The sequence below is a fragment of the Urocampus carinirostris genome, chromosome 4 (assembly GCF_059441175.1).
Source record: "Urocampus carinirostris isolate Australia breed hairy pipefish chromosome 4, RoL_Ucar_1.0, whole genome shotgun sequence".
NCBI classification, from domain to species: Eukaryota; Metazoa; Chordata; class Actinopteri; order Syngnathiformes; family Syngnathidae; genus Urocampus; species Urocampus carinirostris.
In genome coordinates this window covers 30719516-30739409 of record NC_142352.1, presented here as the reverse complement: position 1 = coordinate 30739409, position 19894 = coordinate 30719516, and the positions used below count along the sequence as shown (strand labels likewise).

Below are 19894 nucleotides of genomic sequence, written 5' to 3'. Positions count from 1 at the left end.
ACACGGAGGAGTAGGGAAACGAACCTGCGACCTCTTGATCTCCAGCGCCAATGCCGCCCCGCATAATGCATAAGCCTTTTTATAAAAATACCGCATTAGTTCTTATACATTGCAAACAGAACACAATCATGTCTGAATAAGGAGCTTTTTGAGCATAGTACACTGAGGTCCAGCTCGTTCCTGAAGAGCGGGATAACTTTACACTGAAAAACAACAGCGACCAGATGATCAGGGTGCTGTATCTAAGTCCGATCAGGAGACTTCCCCTGCTACTGGTACACATGGAAATAAATATGATCTGAAAACTCCTACCCAAAAATCAGCCTGCAGAGGTACGGGTGCCACAAGGATTGTTGGTTGAAGGAGTTCAACCAAAATTGCCCTTTAGAGCTGTGTCGCTGAATAATAAGCAACATAATGTGCGAGCTTCCGAGTTCAGACAAGTCTGTAAAAGGAAAAATATAAGGGAATTTGAATCCAAAGCCTTTTAATTTTTTACCTTATAAACCAACAAGCTAAGTAAACGCTGTGTGTGGGGGGATGGACAGTGCTTTCCTCTTATTAAAAACAGTTCCAGATAATTGAAGTGGCATTTTTGTGTATGCATATTACACTAAAGCGTCTTTCTGGGTTGAGGAAAAAATAACTCAGTGTGAGAATTAGCTTTGATGAGGGTAAAAATTCTTACTCCTGAGGGCAAAAGGACAACTTCACATTTCTGTGCCAAGGAAAGCGTTCCTGAGAACGGTTTGACACCCTTTGAAAAGGAATATCAGTTTACTCCACTGTTTTGCTTTCATCAAGAGGCTACGCTATGCTAATCTTCTTGTGTGTTAACCAAACAGGTAGACACAGCCCGCTAATGCTAACACTATATTTGGGTAAGTACACTTATCCTTCGGTTATCACGAACCCCCTGCAAAATGAGAAAATCTGCAAATAACATCACACGTTCACATTTACATAGTATACGACTGTAATAAGATATTAACTATTGGTAAATAAACACAGGACACAGAATTTCACTTGAATTAATGGTCTTTATCATAATTATTTAAAACTACAACAAAATCAGGCTTTTTTTTTTTTTCAAAAAATCAATATAAAGAGCAGATGGCTAGCCGCACGCTAGCATCAGGTAGGAGCCATTTAAGCCAGATCCCTGCGATGATTAAAACACAACCGTCCTGAATTTGGCATAAGTTGTAACTCCGGGTCATTTGTTTTATGCGGAGCTTGCAAGGCGGCGAGGACGCAATGTTGCACCTGGACCAGCTGGAGGCGCTCTACTACGAACTTCAGCTGCAGCTGTACGACATGCAGGCCGAAGTCCTTCGCTGTGAAGAGCTGCTGCTGACCGCGCAGTTGCAGAGCCTGCGCAGACAGATTACGGAGAGGCAGGACGAGGTGGTGTACTACGATGCATTTGAAAGTCCCAATGCAATGAAGGGGACAGAGGACTCATCCGGACCTCCTCCTTTGCAGCCCCTTCGCGACGACGAAGAACTGGGGTCCTGCGACAGAGAACCCGGCAGCTGGAAGCCCGAAAGGGGCGCATCACCACCAAGAAGGTCTACCTCAAAAACAAGAAGGAAATCTGCATCTCCAGTCACAAACAGAAAATGGAAGCACGTCAAGGTCCTTTCGTCCATAAGGCCCCCCTCCAGTTGCAGGAATCGGAGGAAGAGGAAGCAGAACTTAATGCACGAGTGAGTCAGGAGAGGCAAAGAACGCTGGACCGGCTTCGCACCCTCAATCAGCGTTATCCGGGTCACGTGACCATGAAGTCAAGTCGTCTGAGGCAGCTTCAGACGCAGCAGCGAGCCGGTCAACCTCCTTGCACGCAGGCGGCCGGCGTCCAGACGGACGAGGTCGCTTCGGACCTCCCGGAACTCTCGGCGCCACCTCCGGAAGACGCCTGCGAGTCCTTACCCGCCGTCCACTTAGACGACTCGGACTCGTCGTCCCCGCCGTTCCTCTCTCTGCCGACAGCCATACTCACTGTGGATGGAGCCCCTCCCCCAGCTCCACCTCCTCCTCCGCCTCCACTACCTCCCCCACCTCCCCCACCTCCGCCGTCCTTATCCGCCGAGCCTCTACCGGCTTTGCCTCGCGAGACCAAGCCGTCCTCGCTTCCCCTCGCTCCCATCTCGCCGCGCTTCTTCGACAGCAGCCAGCTTTTGACGTCCAGGAAGAAGTTGAGGAAAACCTCGGCTGTAGATGCCGCGCAGTGGAGAAGAGCGAGCTCCCCGATGGACGAAGTCCTGGCGTCCCTGAAACGGGGCAGCTTCCACCTACGAAAAGCCGAACTGCGGGTCCTGGCCCTGGCCCCGGACCCGGACGACGAGAGCGAAAACATCCTGGCGCAGATCCGGCAGGGGGTTCGTCTGCGGCAGGTACGCGCGCCGGCCGAATGGCCCCGGCGCGCCGATCAATTCCCGCACTCGTCCGACGCCTTGACGCAAAGCATCCACGAGGCTCTGCGCAGGATCAAGGAGGCCTCGCCGGAGTCCGAGTCGGAGGACGAGGGCCTGCCCTGCACGGACTGGGAGAACTAACTTTATGGGGTGGGATTTCTTTTCTTGGGTGCAATTTGAAGAAGAAAAAACACTTTTGTATTCCAAGAGGGTTTTGTACACGTGCACAACGGCGCGCACGGTGGTCGATATGGATGTTTACCGTCGTACTGTTTCCTTGAAGGAGGTCCACTTGGGAACGCACAAGTTTGTTTGAGTTTACCATCTTAAATCACGCTTTTTTTTCTTCTGATCTAGCTTTCTTGTGGTGCGAGCGACCGGCAGCTCCAAGAAACAACAGAAGTTGTTTAGGTTGGCAGGCGTGTCTTAAGAGAGTAGTTGGCCTAGCCGTATTAGTAGGCCGGACCTGCCGCCTCGCTATTCCCTTTCTCCTGATCCAGCCTCTATCGCTTTCTGGACCCAATAACAATCCACATAGCCCCCACTGGTGATCACCATTTCTTTCTGCTCTTCTGACTTTTCTCAGAGTCTGATTTAATTGATGAATTTCTTTTTAAGGTAATGAGCCGCTTAAAGCTAGCCTTCACCATGCGTTGTGTTGGGTGAACACATTGACTTGTGCGCCTGCTGTTTGACGGACAAATTACACCAGCCTATCAAAGATTTGCACACAGATAGTCGTGCTCACCCAACAACCAAAGCCCTCCCTTACCTCCCCCCATGATGGTATTTGCTGTTTGTTGTCTGCTCAGAAAACAATGCACAATACACAGATATCAATAACAATAAAGACAGCTCAAACCGAAATCCGCGAAGCAGCGAAACAGCGACAACCGAAGCGCGAAGAAGCGAGGGGTCTTCATATGTGATAGCGCTTTTCCTCTTTCGAGCCAATTTCGTTTGACGTCTACCATTCATCGACTTGTGTGGCGAGGCCACGAAGAGTCAATCGCACATCACATGCTCTCTGCGCGGAACTCGCCTGCCGGAGCTTTTTCTCTTTGGGTTTCGCCATTTCAGTATTCAAAGCAAGACGAGAGAACAAGCGCAACGGGACGGCGGCCATTTAAATAATTGACGAGACTCGGCGGCGCTGGAGGATCCTCTCTCTTCTTTGCACTTGCCGTTGCCACCATCTTTCCCTTTCCTTCTCTTTTTCAGTCTGGCTGCTTGAAGTTTGTCCCAGAAAGCAGTCTGGGATTCACACGAGTGCAGCAGCGCTACCAACGATCCCTATGGAGCCGGGAAGGGATACACAGAAGAAGCAAAACAGTGAAGCTTCACAGCACGCATTTAGATAGATGAGTAACTTGAAGCCTGAAAGGTGGCATCACCAAAGAGAAGACATTCCTGACTCCCTTTGTAATGTTAACCAATTAAACAGATCTCTTTACTGACAGAGAAAACCGAGGTTTTCAAGTTAAGGGAGGAAAGGAAAAATTGTAAGTATCTTTTATTTTTAAAAGGGAAATCCTTGAAACACAATGTTAAGTGTCCCCTTATGGGGAAAATTAGGGCGCTAGAAGTGCATGGAGTTCATCTAATTATATAGTAATCAGGGGTGGGCCGTGGAGTATATTCTTAGGCCTTCAGCTCCAGTCTGAATTAGTGATGCCATTTTATATGTGAGGTCTCGGGTTGAGTTGAGGTGATTGCCGACCCCTGGGTCTCACGGGGCAATGGAAACTCCCCGCCCCAGGCAAGGCCTGTCTTTTGTAATGAAGTTAAACAAGACAGTTTGAACATTGACAAAGAAGAACAATGACGGGTGGAAAATGGTCAAAAACAAAAAGTCAGCAAAAGAGAAGCTCGGCCCGACCCGAACACAATGAGTGACATTTTAGGCCTGACCTGCATGTATATATATATATATATATATATATATATATATATATATAGTAATCCCTCGGTTATCTTCAAATAATGCTTAAAAAATATTTTTTATTTTTTTTTAATCATTTTATTTAATTATTATTATTTTTTAGACCTGAGAAGCTCTGAACCCGCGAACGTGGAACCGCGAACGTGGAACCACGAAGTAGCGACGCCCCTTCAAAAATGCTTAAAAAAAATAAAAAATAAAAAAATAATTATTCATTTTATTATTATTATTTTTTTAGGCCTGCGAAGCTCTGAACCCGCTAACGTGGAACCACAAAGTAGGGAGGTTTAATATATATATGTATATATATATGTATATATATATATATATATATATATATATATATATATATATAGCGCACATTCCAAAGACATGCATTTTCAGGTGGATTGTTCTTAGGTGTGAATGAGCGAGCGAGTTGTCTGTCTCTGTGTGCCCTGCGACTGGCTGGCAACCAGTTCGGGGTGTCCCCTGCCCACTGATTGCTGAGATGGGCTCCTGCACCCCCGCGACTCTACTGAGCATAAGTGGTGCAGCTAATGAGATGAGATGAGATAATATATTATGATATAATATAATATTTTACAATATGGCAGCACGCTGAGCAGTGGTAAGCGCGTGTGCGGCACAGTTTGGAGGTTGTGAGATCAAACCTTCCTTTGTGGAGTTTGCATGTTCTCCCCGTGCTTGCATAGGTTTCCTCCGGGCACTCTGGTTTCCTCCCACATTCCAAAAAATATGCATGTCAGGTTAATTGGTGACTCCAAAATGTCTTTAGGTGTAAATAAGTGAGTTGTCTTTGTGTGCCCTGAAACTGGCTGGCAACCAGTGAACCTCCATGAACTCCATACAGGGCCAACAGATTAGACGGAGAACACTGTGGTCATAGCCCTACATGCTGGATTCTGCCACCTGGAGGATAAGGGACACTATGTATGCTCTTTGTGAATGATACCTCTGCTTTGAGCACCATTCTACCCCAATAAACAGCTAGACCCGGGTATTCCACACCCTACCTATGCTTGGCTGAATGACTGCACACAGAAAGTGAAAGTAGGACACCACAAATATACAGCCATCAATACTGGCACATTTCAGGAATGGGTGTTAGTTCCCCTTCTCTACAACCTCTATACATACTATTGCGCCTCTGCTCGCGACAGCAACATATATGTGAAGTTTTCAGATCACGCCGCGGTGGTAGGGTTTATCTCTGAGGGAGACACGTCAGCCCAGAGGAAAATTGCAGAATACCTGGCCGCGTTGTGCAGCGAGCAAAACCTCACTCAACACGACAAAGACTAAAGAGATAGTGTTGGATTTCGGGACGACGAAAACCGACATTCCGCCTACAATGCTCAATGGGGACAGTGTGGAGTGAGTGTCTCATCTCCGTTTTCTGAGGGTCCACTTCGAGGACATCTCACCTGGAACATTCAAAGAACACAGGTCTTTAAAAAGGCGAAGTGAAGACTCCTGAGGGTGCTTAGTAGCTTGTCTCCTTTGACAGATGCTGCGTTGAGTCTATATGTACATACTGTGTGTGTACCGTTTATCAGCTGATGTGTACATCAGAAGGTGATCAGCGCAGCACAGAAAACTGGACTGTCTCCTTCCCTCACTTGATCAACTGTACAGAGCTTGCTGTGCTAAGAGAGTTCCGAAAATTGTGAAGGACATTTTCCACGCCAGACATGTTTGAACTGATGCCCCCAGATAGACCACTCAGGACCATCAAGTCAAGAACCAATACAATACAAAACAGCTTCTACCAAAATGCTTATGACAGGGATAGTGCAACAATGACAAGGGATGATTTAATTATTTATTATTCTATTCAATATCACTTAATTTTGAAATATAACCAACAACTTATTATTTTCAACTGTGGTATTTAATTATCTGGATTTTCTTACACAATCAGGATGGCACTTTTTGACTTTGCATCACATTTGACATGTTACAATGATAATACATTATATTCTTTTCATTTTGCTGATATTTTTTGTTTACAATGAGGGGGATCTGCTCCTTACAAATACTACTTAAAGGTATGGTGCTGCCGCATGCATTGCAATTCATTTGTTAGGGTCTGGCGCACATCCGACCACCAGAGGGCGCCTAATTGATTTTGAATTGGGGGTGTTCAATCACCCCACACATGTCCCTAGTTAGCCTGACCCTTCGTAAGGACATTTTGGACAGCACCAATTGTCAAGGGATTTTCATTTTCCACATTCAATTTCCACCGTTTGATTTGTGGAGTGTGGTTTTTTCCTGCTCCTGGTTCTGATAGTTTTGTGTTATTTTAAACCATTTCTTTGTTACTTTGTTGATTTTATTATTAAATGTCACCGTTTTTTGAGCACCTTGCCAAATGATAACACATTTTTAATTTTTAACTTAGATCAGTTGAAATATCAATAATGATCATATCACCAGTGTCACCTTGATTTGTGAGGTTTGTTTTTTTGTTCCTGGTTCTGACAGTTTTAGTTTTGTTTTTGATTGGTTAAAATAAAAATGATAATACCAAAATGACAATTATTATTATTTATTCTACTAACATCATAGTAATAATAATGCTAATAATAATAATAATGATGATAATAATAATAATAATAATAATAATAGGAATAATAGGAATAGCAATATGCATCTGTCCCTTTATACATCCTACCATCTATCGATCCGTAGCCAAAACTTTTATCCATCCATCCATTCATCATTGATCCGTTATGCATCCGTACGTCCATCCATCCATCCTTCCTTCTATCCATCTATCATTCTTTACCCCAAATTTGTATCTGTCCATCTATTCATTAATTGTTTCATCTATTCATCCATACATGAATCATTATTCCAAAATTTGTATCAGTGCATCCATACATGCACCCGTTCATCTGTTTGCCCATCCATCCACTTGTCCATCGATCCATTCACCAATCTGTCCATCCATCCATCCATCCATCCATCCATCCATCCATCCATCCATCCATCCATCCATCCATCCATCCATCCATCCATCCATCCATCCATCCATCCATCCATCCATCCATCCATCCATCCATTGAAATTAGTTATTGCTATTATGATTTAGTGCAATAATAGATTTAAAAGAAAGTTTTAATTCATTTTGTGCATAATTTTACATCATTGGTCCCCTGCCCACTGCCAGAAGATAGCCGGGATGGGCTCCAGCACCCCCAGTGACCCTACTGAGGATAAGCGGTGCAGATAATCGGTGGATGGGTGGATGGTAATATACTGTTCGAAAGGACCTCCAAATCCTGCCTTTTCAAAATTATTTATTTCTAGTTTTCTTCCTTTTTCCTTTTTTTCCTTTTGTATCTTCTCCTTAGCTTTTTTCCTTTTCTTTTTCTCACTTTTTAGTTTCCTGTTCTGCTTATTTCTTTTTTCTTGCTTTTTTTTAATTTATTTTTTTCAATTTACATTCTTTCTTATTCTTTTTTTCTTGTTATCTTCCTTTTTACTCCGGTTTTCTCGCTTTTTTTTCCTTTGTATGTCCTTGTTCGCTTTTTCCCCCATTTTTATTCTTTTGGTTCATTTCCCCCCTAACTTTTTTACTTTGTGTCCTCCTGTTCTTCTTATTTCTTTTTTCTTGCTTTTTATGTTTTCCTTTATTGAATTGAAATCGTTCCTTCTTTTTTCAGTTCTGTCTTTGAACATAATTTTCATCACGGCAACCGGCGGCACCTACTCTGGGTTCGGACACTTTTCTTCCTTTTCTTTTTCCACTGTGAACATCTGGGATGGTGAACAAGTCTGTTTTTACGCCACTTACATTTCGTGCAGCCACATTGATGTAGTCGCGTAGGTTAGTAAGGTCCCCTTACTGAAGAACACACTGTGAGCTTTAGGAGAGCCCTCGCTAGTGTCTGCTGACATACACAATATCATATGCATGGGACAGAATAAGATATGCGCTGCTCCGACTGCCCTCATTACTACATCCAATTTTCTTTGGGTGGTCAGACAGTGTCCATGGCTGGGCACTGCCCCCGTGGTAACGCCCCTGTCCATGGAAAACTTCAGATGGCAAAATTTTGGACTGTAGGTGGCAACCCTACCTCATCAAGGACTCAATCAGTGAAGCGCGCACGCGGGCGCCCGCACGCAAGTGCACGCACCTAACGCGTGAATGTCATCCAACCCTGATAATTGACGAGCGCTGCGTGATTTAAATGAGCAGATGGACGCGAGGGCAAAGTGGTCCAAGTTAAAGTGGTCCCTGGGCGACAGTTTGCCTCGCCGCCTCAGATGATTCCTTGCGCGCGCACGCGCGTGCTCAAAGGACATGCACGTTACCCAAGTGTGCAGGAAACCGGCGGGCGGGAGCTGCTCGTGAAAGCTGCTTCGCTTGCACTGCACGAACGCCTCTGCCGGCTGCCGCCACGTCGTACCTGCGGAATTATTACTAATAGGTGCGCTTATACGATCAATACATCGAATTGCTCTGTGTGAAGGGACGTGGAGGTGGAGGCGGGGGCAGCACCAGGCAGGCGGCTCAGCGCTTCTGATTTCTTTCAAAATACTTGTCCATATTGCTGAGCCATTTTTAGACAGCATCTCTGTCCTGTGTCAAAGACGACTCTTGCATGCTTTCGTGTCTAATAGATGTAAGCGCAAACACACGCACTCTCACTTTTTCACTACCCGGTCCTCCCGCTCCGCTCCCATCAATTCCTCTAAGAGTTAATTGTCTCATTTATCTGCACCAGTTAAGTGCAAAGTGATTGGAAGAAAACGACCCAAACCGAAATAGTCCAGATTTATTTCGATGCTCCTCCTTTTTATCAACGAGGAACCTGTCAGTGCGAGTCAATTTTGGGCTTGACTGGTTTTGGGTAACAAGAGCTCCATCACTTACAAGATCCTGCCACCTAGAACACCCCCACCCCCACCACCCCCACCATCATCATCATCACCATCAGAAACTCTGCAGGATCTCCCCTGCCCGGATCGGAATATCTCCAAGTCCGCTCTTGGGAACGGGTGGCATACGTTGCAGATCGGAGCAACTCTGTTAACCCCCCCACCCCCCACCCCAAGTGCTCGGCATTTTCCACAGGCGAGCGTTGTGACTTGTGATCGAGACGAAGACTCGGACTGCAGCAGCTTTCCGCTCCCCAACATACCCCCCACCCCCCTGCAAAAAAAGCTCCTCTCACATGGAGATTTGCACCTCTCTCGCACCGCTAATAATCCACGACGGGGACCAGGACCCTGCTGATTTTTCATCCATACATATTCACTCGATAAATTGCGTAAGTATTTGATCGCATCCGCTCACATTCAACCCACGTCCGGTGTTCTGCACGGATTGTGTCATATAGCTCACGTTGACCAGTTGCAATGCGGAAAACGGAGCGCTTGAGTCCCGACACACGAATGAATGCGTGGTAATGTACTTTTTAAACGTTTATTTCCATATTTGCGTCCATAATATCTGCTGCATCCGTTGTGTGTTTCCCCATGCGTGTGCATGCACCCCCATCAGATGTATAGATTAACATTCGATATATTTTGATCGGTGTAAGGGATCAACGCAACAAATTGCTGGTTTGAGCACTTGCTAGAGGCGGCATGGATGTGTGAGACTCCCTGTTGCCAGCAGGACATCGCTCCTCCAAAAGATGTACGTCATATGGTAATTCAAATTCTGTGCAGGTATTCTCAGCATGCACGTTTGCAGCACGAGAAAAATAATGCAGGGTTCTTGCCAGGCGTGGAAGGAGCCCGGTAAATGCAACGTGACATCTTGTAAACGTTTAAAATGGAGCGCTATTTTCACAGAATCTACACAGGCAAAACCTCCTGTGGTTATTGTATGTCTAGGCACCCTCCTTGTGTACAGCTTGTCTTCTCCCAGCGTGTCCTCACTGTGTGGTGGTGCAACTCGAGCAGAATAGAAGCTGTCATCTAAAATAATAATAAAAAAAAAACATCCTGTTAGTGTTGTCAATTAGTGTGAAATTCATTATGGATCCTATTTTTGGGGTGGGGGTCTGTGCAACAAATAATCCGTAGTATTACAAGAGTAAAGTTATCAAATGGTAAATGTTTGAGCGAAAACACATCGTTTCGATAAATCTAAAACAATTGAATGAAAACGAGTTAATGTCGGCAAATTGGCGCCCCTTCATATGCAGCTTTTATCGACGAGCATCTTTTGAGGCCTCCTGCAGCACATCACATTAACATTCCCCAAATGAAGCTGCCACGGAGGGAAATTACGATCATTGACACGCTGATGACATAGCGTCAAGGGAGACGGGGGCTTTTGTATCGTCTACTGTGCGAAGCATACATCCGTGTACAGAGCAATTGGAACTCTCCTCAAACCAGATCTTTTTAGACGGCTCGATGTTGCAGTAGGGTCTACCTCGGAAGTGGATAACCGAATTCGATCCGATTCGAGCTGGAACAATAGTATTCCGAAATAAAGACAGAAAATAATCAGTCAGCAACGTTCAAACACAAAATTCGTGACTGCAAAGTCAACTGAATGTTTTATAAGACAAGCCTATGCTTTTGGGGCAAATTGAATCGTTATAATTTTATATTCAATAACAGTACTAGAGCTGTACGGATTTTAAAACTTTTGTATTTGTTGATGCCATCTTCTGGCTTGTGTCATCATTGCAGCCTCTTTCAAGCATCGTGCATTTCTTAAACATGCTCGAATGAACTTCTTTTTTCATCATTTTAGGGATTCGGATTGGCGGTTGGACATTGTCCATCATTCTAGCTGCTACGGGTACCAACAAAATCCTTGAGAAATGCTTGGCAAAAAAAGCAAGGAAAAGTGTTGCAGTTTGGTCACATTGAGTTTCCGTAGTTTGTATTCTTCCCTGTGCTTTGTAGCACTTCTTTTCAGTAGCACTACACAAACAGTGACGTTTAGTGGTAAAATATTACGCACTGTCCCTTTAAGATTAGCACTGTTGCGCAACCACCCCAAGACACCGGATGTCACACTCATTGTTTTTACAGTACATTGCTCCTTCTTGAAAAAAGGGGGGTTTTGCTTCATAGATATTTGCACTTGTATTTTAATCCATCCATTCATCCATTAGCTGCACTACTTATCCTCAGTAGGGTCGCGGGGGTGCTAGAGCCCATCCCAGCTATCTTCGGGCAGTGGGCAGGGGACACCCTGAACTGGTTGCCATCCAGTCGCAGGGCACACAGAGACAGACAATACACTCACTCATTAACAGCTATGGACAAATTGTACCGGCCAATTGACTTGACATGTATGTTTTTGGGCTGTGGGAGGAAACCGGAGTGCCCGAAGGAAACTCACACAGGCAAAGGGAGACCATGCAAACTCCGAACAGGAAGGCTAATCGCTGGATTTATCCAATAACCCCAGAACTGTCCCGCGGACATGCTAACCACTCAACTGCCATGCCGCTTGCATTTAAATCCATATTTATGTTAAAAAGATCTTAGTTGAGAGGATGATAGATAGATAGATAGATAGATAGATAGATAGATAGATAGATAGAAAGATAGATAGAAAGATAGATAGATGCTATATAATTATTAGAGGTGAAATTATATGCTTCGGTCGATTCGATTGTATCACGATACTAAGATGCCAATTCGATTTACATCACGATTCTCGATAATTGCCATTCTACAAGTATTGCGATTTGATATCATTGATGATTGCGATTTATTTTATTTTCCCCAAAAAAAGCAACTTAAACATTGCTTATAAAATTGTCTCAAAGACCAAATGCATTCATAATATACTCAAGGTCTAAAAATCATGTCCCGGAAAATGCACACGCAGGATTATAAAACGCATATGTGACTCGCAGATTTTTTCTGGCTATCCAAAATACACGATTAACACAATTTTTCATTACTTTTAACGGCACTGGAGAAATTGGCTTTAAAAGTCCTTAAACTGTGCTTGAATTTGGTCATGAACCCTGTGTTATGTGCATTTGGGTTTGTCACAACATCAGAGTGATTGTGATGAATCTGAAAGGGATTGTGGGGTTTATTCTTTACTCATACCTGCCGAGAGACCAAACAGCCTCAAGGCACGCCTGTCCTGGTAACTAATCTGCTTTGACGGAAGCTTTTACCATTGGGAAAAAGGACCTTGACAAAAATATTGCTCTCCAATCGTGGCACGCTTACAGTCACCATTGTATCATCCCGGTGAGCAATCAGTGAAGCATTTTCTGTGGTATTTGTTCTTCAGCTATCTGCTGGGTAGACAAGCACAAGATTTGTGTCTAATTCCGGCTTGATGCTACACAATTGTTTCTTTATTGTCAAAATGTCGTGTGTCATTCTTTCTTTTCCTGTCACAATGTCTTGTGTCACGCTGCCATCTTTTACATAGATGTTAATAGTGAACTCAATAACAGAGTAAACGTTATTCATATATTCCGGAGCTATTGTCTCTCCTTTTTGTCATTACCGCCCATTTAATACACATTCTTCAGTCACCCAACATTAGTGCTGATCATTGCGAATTGTAACAGAAGCAGCGGAAACACATGTACCCCAACAGTCAGTCTTTTATTAAAGTCATAGGTTCCTTGCTGGAACCACAGGAAGTAAAATAATGAGAGAGCTGGCTGCACCCAACCTTTTTATTTCGTGACACTATGCATGGTGGGATGCTAATCACTGAGCAATTTCAAGGACCACTGGTAATGAGGGGAGCAAAAACAGTGTTTCCCTTTAGCTTCTTAAATAACCTGCATGGTGAATTATAATCCTTAATTATTGGTACCTTTCCGTGTTGCAGTGTACATGAAGCATGGCTGAAATCAAAGCAGCAGAAAAAAAAAGCAACAACACTTACTTACATCTCTCACGTTCAGTTCGTTTCACACGTTGTTCTTGGTATGCGTCATACCGACTACACAAACGCGTTTCTGTGAAAGTACTTACATTTTCACGTGTGTCTCATGTATTTAATTTGCTCTGCAGTATATGTAACAGCCAACAAATTAAAAAAAATACTACATATAGTCAGACTTAGTGGCTTGCAATTGCTGCCTTAAGAATTGGATTCTTTTAAAATATTGTCAATAGGGATGTCCCAATGATACTCTTTTTGTACCTCTTTAGCAGATACTCAGTACCTATACCTAGGCAATGCATTTGGAAAAAAATACGTCTATAGACATATATACATACATATATTCTTTTATATTAGCACATGAATCTATTTATATCAATTTAATGATAAGGTTATAGTTTAGTAAACACTCAAAATAAGGAAATGGGTTTTGAACTTCCAAGAAGAACAGGAGACAACTGAACAAAACCCTCAGATAAAAGATTCCAACCTACTTTAAAGACCCTCTCCAGAGCCTTTTTTATTACACCTCTTGGGGTACAAAAGGCAGATTTGCCCTAAAAGATAGGCAACTCAACAAACAGCAACATTATTAATAGTTACAATGATGTAAACAGAGCATATTAATCAAAATAACGAGCAAAGTGAGGAATAATAGTCAAAATACCAAACTGGCATCCAATGCAATCTTGTGTACCGATGGCGATATTAAAACCAAAAACAAACATAATAAATTTATCAGATAGATTGAAAAAACAACTCAATTTCATGCACTAAATTTGATGATGCACATACTGTAAAATCTACCCCATTTTTTTGATAATGAATTTAAAATACAAGACATTTAAACTGTGCAAATACAAAAAATATAGCCATGATATTTACATAAAGGTTGACTTTGTACAGTGAAGTGCAGCTAAGGTCCTTTAAAAAACTATTTTCATGGAAGCAAAATTCAGTGGAATTGCCGATATATTCATACAGAATGATATAATTCCGATTGAGGGCATTTGATTTGTAAAACAATAGGATTGATTTGGTAATATCTGCATGGAAATACTTTCTACATACCTATCTCCAAACTAGTAGTTTAGTATGTTGTTTACTGCTACCATTAGCGCCAAACTAGCAGGTCATCAAACAATTTGCACTCATTAAATACACTCCTAAAGTTTCGTAAATGGGAACGGTTGCTACCTGCTGTTGTCGTTCTCTCAACTTATGCAGTACGACAAGGCGCTTATTTTGATTGGCTCGGCAGTGACTATTGCAAAAAAAAAAAGGAGAAGGAGATCTATTTTTGTCCTGCATCTGCATAAAAATACAAGCTGATATGTTGCTGCAAGACCCTCACCTAGCGGAGCTCAGAGGGAGGAGGCGTGTGAGTGGCAGCTCTGCTCCTAAAGAAAACAGAAAAACTACAGTTGGGATTTGGCCAAACTTGTTTTGGCCTTGGAAAGGAAAATGTCTTTCTAGGAAAGCAAATCCAAAAATCCCAAGTCGGCTTTTCCTGGCAGTCTTCACATCTAGGGTAACCTATCTGACTGCCTGGAAAAGATGGTGTGGATGTTCAATGTTGTTCTGCTCTTGGAGAGTGCAATGTCTTTCTGGGAAATAATGCTGGAACCAAACAGGGAAGTGATTTTGATGCTCAACCGTCCAAATGGGTTCTTTTTTTGAAGAAAAAATTAGAGTATTGGCTTCATAACACTGATTTTCGAGGGCAATTCCTACATGGATTCACAAAACTAATGAGGGGTGTAGGTTTGAAGGGATGTGTAAATGATGTCTTTAAGGGAATCATGTTAATGCATTGAAATAAAACAATAGGAATCATCTTGATTCTGATTGTGGATTGAGTAATTGGGCCAAGGTGCATATACTGTTCAAAAGTTTGGGGTAGATAGGAAACGTCCTCATTTTTGACAGACTCGCCACTGTTTCCTTTTTTAATAAAGATAACACGAAACTAGTAGCTACATAGTTGTTAACAAGACAATTTCCAGCAACCAACAATCCAGTGTTCTAATTGTGCATTGTGTTTGAAAGTTGTGTTAGCAGGCTAATGGATGATTACAAACCATTGTGCAACAGTGTTAGCACAGCTGAAATCAGTTTTGCTGGTTAGAAAAACTATAAAATTGACATATTGAACTAATGGAATATCTGCATTTGTGAGGTGAACTAAACTTTCGTAATGGCCATAAAAAGAGAAGTTTCAAACTCAACAGTCTATTATTGTTCTAAGAAACAAAGGCTAGTCCATGCGAGAAATTGTCAAGAAACTGAAGATCTGTTACAACAGTGTGTACCACCCCTCTTAGAGAACAGCACAAAAAGCTCCTAATCAGAGTAGAAAGAGATGTGGCAAGATGGCAAGTACTTGGTCTCTAATCTTCGAAATAGACACCTTATATGTCCTCATTTAGCTGTGAAAATCCAGTATCAATAGCTACAGTGAGATGGCGGTTCAGATATACTGGCTTTTAGGGCTTAGTGGTAAAGAGGAAAGCCTATCTAAGACTAGGTAATAAAAGTTACGGATTAATATGGACAAAAACACAGATATTCTGCCACTCATTTGATAAATAACAGTGGGATTTTTTTTCATGGAACACACAAAATTCACTGGCTGACCCCAAACCTTTGAATGGTATTGTGTCTCCAAGCTGGCTAAATTTCATCTTTCTAATAGCTCTTCTGCACCTTGCAATTGATGGAGGGTGTCAGCAACGTTGTGGGTTTTGCATCCTAATATGACCCACTCTTTTGTTCCATCAGTTGTTATTGTCAAATTGGCCTTCAGCTTTCCCTTTTTTCCAGTGATATTAAGATTGGTGAAGGGAGTGATGATAATTTACGTCTGCTGCGCTGTCTGGATAAAGTGGAAAGTCACCCAGTCCCTCCAGGCATGTCTGTTTTAAGTCATAAAAAGGAAGAGTATGCATTTGTGCTTGGAGATGCTGAGTATGCGTCTGGGTGTCATAGATAAGTGAGCGGGATGCAGTTCGAGATTAGTTCGATTTCAAGTCAGCTCCACTTTGATCGACAATTCCTTGCAACTTTCCACTTGTGCCTCCAAACAACATGTGTTTGTGTCACGTCAGAAGACAGTCCTCCAATTTCAATGACTTGCATCGCTTGGGTAAGACGAACTGTTATGCTGTTGTCTACCAAAAGGGGATTATTGGTTGAAACTTGCTATGTGTCATTCACGCATGTGCATTTCCAAATGAACTCACGTCGATGTGCCGATGACTAACAAAGAAGGTTGCCTTGACTGGCGTTGTATAAACCAGCTGTTAATGTCATGATGACACGTTTGCTGTTTTGACAGAGGCCCACACTATTTTTTTTCTCACCAGTAAGTTTGTGTCATAGTAAAGCTACACTCAGGCTTTTTGGTAACTTTGTCTTTAGCACTTCACACATTGAGAACATCCGTACAACTTTACGTTGAGGCTTGTAGGGAACCTTGTGCAACACTTTAAAAAAGAAATAGCAAATAGTGTGAAGCCAATCGTTAGTAATGTAGTCAGAAGCTAGTAATGTAGTCATTGTACTTAACTGAGAGTTTCATTACTTCCATACAAAGTAAAAAGGTAGTCATTGAGGGTTCGTGCTTCTTCGCAGAAATTTTTGGTTGCACTAAGCCAAGCATGTCCAAAGTCTAGCCCGGAGACCAGTTACAGCCTGTGAACAATTTTTTGGGGCCCGCATCCTCTGTCATAAAATTAAAAGTATGTCGCCAGCCAATCATTTTCACCACTGTAAAAAATAATATTCTACAAAAATACTTAAATCACCATTTCCCCAGATGATGCCAGTAGCTCTTTAGTCACCTTGCCCTTGGCTTTCTGTGAGAATTTTAGCCCAATAAGTTTCCGACATGGTGACCGAAAAAAAAGAAAGTTGACTGTGAGGACCGCCGCTTCCAGGACAAGTGGAAATTGGAGTATTTCCCCCCTAAAATCTGAAACAATTGCATCTGCCTAATTTGCTAGATACTGTGGCTGTTTTCAAAGAATATAATATCAAGAGGCAACGCCAGACCAAACATGCTGACTACAACAAGCTAACTGGAAATGAACCCTGTTAAAAAGTGAAGCAACTAGAAGCTGTTTTAACAGCACACCAGCGCTTTTTCACGAGACCCTTTGGGTCAAGTTAAAATGTTACAAAGGCAAACAACAAGGCCGCGAGGCTGACGGCCAAGCATTGCAAAACTTTCATGGAGGGTGAATTTATTGAAGTCTGTTCGAAGAATGCCAGGCTAAATAGTCGGCCCTCACCCATTTTCAGCTTACCAAATCCGGTCCACTTCCTGAAAAGTTTGGACAGCCCTGCATTAAGCATTACAGTGAAGTCTGGTGGTCAAATAATACACATTGCCCCTATACCTAATAAGCTTCCATAACAGATATATATCTCATTTTGCTTAAAAGTTCATGCTTATTATTGGTATAATAGTCATATTGAATAAAATAGCTTAATATTGTTGCAACATGGCACTAGTAATCAAATGTTATCCAGCGGGCAAACAAGAACTCATCTATTAGTCTTGACTTTCACACATGCTATTTAATGGATGTAAAATCGAGGTAACATAAAACCATAGTGCACACATTTATTCAAATAAAAGTAAAATGTACTGTGGTAAAACTTACATTAGAATATATTTTGAAGTTACTCAACTGCATATAAAGGACTAAATGTAACCTGTTACTAGCTGCCTCTGTATGCAGTATGCAAGAGTCATTTACAAAATATGAATTATTCATTTTTAGAAAATGTATTTGTATGATAAACCTTTAGTATTAAAATTTGTTTTCATTGCCATACAGTGTTTTATTCATAAACAAGATTTACAGTGCACACCCCCCAAAAAATGCAATTTTGAAATGGTATACACACACACACACACACTCACACACAAACGCACTCACACTAGAAAGTGTAGGATGTACTGAAATTATGTTCTTTGAAATTAAATTTGCTCTACTACTCCTGGAAATGAGACCTGGATTCTCATGACTATTTTAAGATGGAATTCACAGCCTTTGGATAGGGCTTCTAAGGACGAGTTGTAGCTGAAGAGGCTCAAAGCACTCACGCATCTTTTTTAGTTGAAGTGGATATCAAGGTGTTTTTTTATGTTCTTCTGAAAACCTCCAAATCATTTTACTGAGTTCATGAGGTAATTTGGGTTGGATAAAACCCACAGTCCATTTTCAAGCTACTTTTGTTCTTCAGAAACAACACATTTCGTATTGGGTATTTGTTTTCTAATCAGTTTCATTTCACTTTCTTCTGATTGGTTACATTAGCGCCAACTGTTGAGCTTTCTCCCTTCAAATGTTTGGTTTTATTGGATTTTGATGGGCCATTATACTTTGTCATCAATATGTACCAACATGTAGTGCCTACGCTGTTAGGCAGAGGGAAGCAAAGGGATTATATCAGGAGGTACAGTGCTTGTCTTGGGATCGAGAGATCGCAGATTCGATTCCCGGCTCCTCGATGTTATATGTCGAAGTGTCCTTGGACAAGACACAGAGTCCCTAATACCCCCGATAGCAGGTATTTGCCTTGCACTGCTGACGCTGCTATCGGTTAGTTAGTGTGCAAAAGGAAAAAGTGTGAAGCACATTGTAAAGCGCTTTGGGAGGTCTTCAATGACTTGAAAAGCGCTATGTAAATGCAGACCATTTACATTCTATTTCAAGGTTTCTTTTTTTCCCCGCGCTGAGGTTTCGAGTTTTTCCTTGCCTGCATTGTAGGTTTAAGATCAGGGGATGGTGTCATTGTCACCTGTGCAGTCTCATCTCATCTCATCTCATCAGCCGTACCGCTTATCCTCATTAGGGTCGCTGGGGAGGCTGGAGCCCATCCCAGCCATCTCCGGGCAGTGGGCAGGGGACACCCTGAACTGGTTGCCAGCCAATCGCAGGGCACACAGGGACAGACAACTCATTCGCTCATTCACACCTAGGGACAATTTGGACCGGCCAATTCACCTGAAATGCATGTTTTTGGAACGTGGGAGGAAACCGGAGTGCCCGGAGGAAACCCACGCAAGCACGGGCAGAACATACAAACTCCGCACAGGAAGTCTGGAGCTGGATTTGAACCCACGACAGGTTCCCATGACATGAACTGTGCCGCACAAGCGCTAACCACTGCGCCGCCGTGCTGCCACCTGTGCAGTCCTTTGAGACATTTTGTGATTAAGGGCTATATGCATAAAAGTGACTTGACTACTGGACTAGCCCTAGGTTTGGTGAGTGGTAAAACTGTAAAGGTCAACCGAGAGCTTTATGTTTTGGCTCTGTACTCTTTGACCATGACTGATCAATACGGAGATCAATTGTGTGCTCGATTTTACCCTTATGAGTGATCGAATAACTCCAAGCTATCCAAACTGCTGCACTTGGGACAGCATCTCATACCAGACTACTTAAGTCGAGCAATCCATTTCCGACTCAGTACCATAATGTTGTCGTGTCCAGCATGGTCGCCGTGGCGACCGGCTGGCCCCGCCCCCTGGGCACCGGCTGTAGTAAATCAGTTAATTTGCGTGTGTGCTACTTAAGGGTGGCTTGTGGGTATTGCGGGTGCGGGTTCATTGCGTTTTCTGTTCTGCATTATTCTGTTCTGTCTGTCTTGAGGAAATCTGTG

The 19894-nt window shown here is 42.8% G+C and overlaps 1 protein-coding gene and 1 pseudogene across 2 annotated transcripts in view; both read left to right on the top strand.

Annotated features, from left to right (window-relative positions):
- The first annotated feature begins 1227 nt into the window (after nt 1-1227).
- On the top strand, nt 1228-2783 carry LOC148367283 (junction-mediating and -regulatory protein pseudogene; annotated as a pseudogene).
- A 6682-nt stretch (nt 2784-9465) lies between these two features.
- lrrc4cb (leucine rich repeat containing 4C, genome duplicate b) overlaps nt 9466-19894 on the top strand; it is a 94935-nt gene continuing 84506 nt past the window's right edge. The window contains exon 1 of one of the 2 annotated variants that reach the window (XM_088334140.1): nt 9466-9647. The gene's annotated coding sequence lies outside the window, so the exon portion shown is untranslated. Of the gene's footprint in view, nt 9648-9697; nt 9783-19894 lie in introns of those variants that run through there. The other variant, XM_088334141.1, reaches the window with a different exon arrangement.